Raw genomic sequence first — 2,994 nt, 5'->3', positions numbered from 1 at the left:
CCCTTCCACCGCCACCACTTCACAAAAACTCCCCCCCCTATCTCTCCCACCCCCATCTCTCTCTCTCTCTCTCTCTCTCTCTCTCTCTCTCTCTCTCTCTCTCTCTCTCTCTCTCTCTCTCTCTCAAGCGTCGATGCGCTCACAACGTGCACTAAAAACTCACACGTTGATGTTCACGTTCCGACTGCAGTTTTTGAGCTGCTCTCGAGGACAACCGTAGAGCTGGATCAAGAATAGACGGAACACTGCTCGAGCGGGCATCAGTTTATGGACATGTCCTCATCGGGGAGTGTCTAAATTGTGTCGGTGGAGCCGTAAAACATTTATTATTATACACAGAGCAGGTAGCTGCCTCTTGTTTTTCCGGTCAATGTATTGGCAGGAACGCGTCGCCTTCCTTGTTAAATAAATGTTTACTGTGCAAGTAAAAAAAAACATGTCCGCTGTCTTTGTTGATTATTCACTATTATGCCAAAATGAGCCGGTTGTTTTTGCTCTTTGTTTATAATTTTGGATTTTGGCAAAGGTTTTGGTCAAAATGAACCCGCCAGTTTTTCACGTTGTCTACTGTTTTTGGCACAATGGCATGGATCTTTTGATGTTTTGTTCCCTGTTTTGTCAAAACAAGTTTGTCATCTTCGCTCATGGTTTACTACTCAAACGAAACTACATGTATTCTGCAATCTTTGTTAGGTCCATTTTGTCAAAAGTAGCCTGCCATTTTTGTTATGATTTCTATCTCCACCCTTTTTGCTATCTTTGTTTTTTTCCCGCCTCCTCCTCCTTCCCCCAGCTCTTTCTCCATCCCCTTCTCTTCCTCCTTCTCCTCCCAATCCCCTTTCCTTCTCCTCCCCTACCTCGTCCTCTTCCTCCTTCTATCCCTCTCCTTCCACCCTTCCTCCTCCCCCCCCCCCCTTGTCTTCATCCTCCTCCCCTCTGTTCGAACCTGTTGTCATTTTATGTCTACACTATATAATAAAGTAAAGTTGTTCCCGATTCCGATCCGGACATTGGGGATTGCCTCGTTATTGAGACATCTTCCTGGGCCTTAAGCATATTGTGGTAGGATGGCCAGTTCCTTTCCTTGTCGCCTTTACTTCCCCAACTGGAAGTCAGGTACCCATTACTGCTGGGTGGGCAGGAGTGGTCGAAAAAGTCCATGTCCGAGCCGAGGCTCGAACCCGGACTTAACGCTTCGGAGACGAGCACACTAACCGCTCCGCCACCGCACCCTCACACAATATAGTAGTAGCCTAGTAGGGCCGTAAAAACTCCCACGAGAACGAAAAGACTGGTCGATGCGTCTGCCGGCCTTGTCCCGTTTGTCCGTTGCTCCAGCTCTGTGCCGGTGCCAGCCTCCGTATAGCTAGTTTTTGACATTAACCACCCCCCCACCACAACCCCCGGTATGGGACCGGACGGGCGGGTGGGGGTGCGCCATAGCCAGGGAGGCTGCTACTATAAGGAATTTGTAGCGTTGTTTGGTTAGTTGGAGGTGTCACCTCTGTCTCATCCCTGTCTGAATGGGTGGTTTGCGGATGCTCTAGTGTGGTTGTGTGGTTTGCTCCTTCTTTCCTATCGAACATCTATCGTCCTTATCTCCCCTCCTTCATTTTAGTGTTTGTTACTACTGTTGGATATTTCATTAACTAAAAAAAAAAACAACCCAAAAAACCCCCACCACAACCCCCCCCCCCCCCCCAACTAAAACCCATACCTCAAAATCCGCTCCCCTAAGTTGTCTAAATTTGGTCGACGAGGACGTAAAATATTTTCTGTCATAAAACTCGTTCAAAGACAAGGGAAATGCTTGACGGACGTCTGCGTGCGAGCATAATGAAGCGAAACGCAGAGCAAAAACAGAGATTAGTGGTGTGTAACCTGTAAGCCTCTGACCTCTTCTAAACAATTCACTGCAGCTGCGAGCTATTGCGCAGCTAGTCTTTGTGGTTGTTTCCCATAGTTTTGTTTTTGCTGTGTCACCCGTGTCCATTTCGCCGCACTTTCTGTTTCTTCCGGAAAAAATGTAGGTCTTCCTCAAGTGTACGTTTTTTTGTAGGTCAGTGTGCTGCGAAAGTTACACATAGGCCTGATATGGGTAAAAGCAGAACTATATGAAAAAGATCAACAAACAAGCAAACAACCTCACTGAAAAACACTCCTATCAGCTGTTTTTTGTTTTGTTTTCCCGTAGGACGCGTTGACTCCTTGAGCTTTGCCTTGAGATTTAACATTCTCTCTCAGTTCCTTGCGGGTGGTTGGCGGGTGCTCTAGTGTGGTTTTCTCCTTCTTTCTTATTGAATATCTGTTGTCCTGATCGGTCCTCCTTTTTGTCATTGTTACACCCTTGTAACACTTCTCATCTTCGGTACTTGTATGACCTATTGTGTTGCAAGTGCCGTAAAACTCTTCCCCCCCCCCAAAAAAAAAAAAAGAAATTAAGAAGAAAAAAAAAGAAAAGAAAAAAATCCGGAAGATTAATGGTGTTGGAATTGGTAGCGACATCTTTGATGTAATTGGTGTGCTCTCCGCTGTTGTAAGGAGAAGACTTGAGTTCGAATACCTTGTTGGGAAGTTGTATTTTACGGCGCTCTCAACTGCGTAAGGTCATGTGAGTTCCAAGGGGTGGATGTCAAGAGAGAAGTCCAAACGGGGAATCAGGCTTACTCTACTCATATCTCTAGCCTCAACAGCACAAAGTCTGCTTCGACCATCAAGGTACCCCGGAAATAGCAGTTCACAAGAGAGTGGCACACACACACACACACACACACACAAAAGAAGTAGAGGAAAAATGACGATAGTAAGAATGAGGAAAGAAAAAGCCGCAGTTCCCCCTATGTTGTTCCGGAACAGTATGAGCATGACATTGATGAATCAGTTCATTTACAATTCTACTGTGCATAAGGCTTAAGAACATGTTAGTACCCCCCTCCCCCCTCGTTTGGGAATGGCCCAAAGACCCTTTAATCAATAGAACTGCCCGGGGGGGGG

Source organism: Aplysia californica, unplaced genomic scaffold (assembly GCF_000002075.1).
Source record: "Aplysia californica isolate F4 #8 unplaced genomic scaffold, AplCal3.0 scaffold01123, whole genome shotgun sequence".
Classification (NCBI taxonomy): Eukaryota; Metazoa; Mollusca; class Gastropoda; order Aplysiida; family Aplysiidae; genus Aplysia; species Aplysia californica.
The sequence above is the reverse complement of the archived record's forward strand: the minus strand, read 5'-3'. Positions refer to the sequence as shown.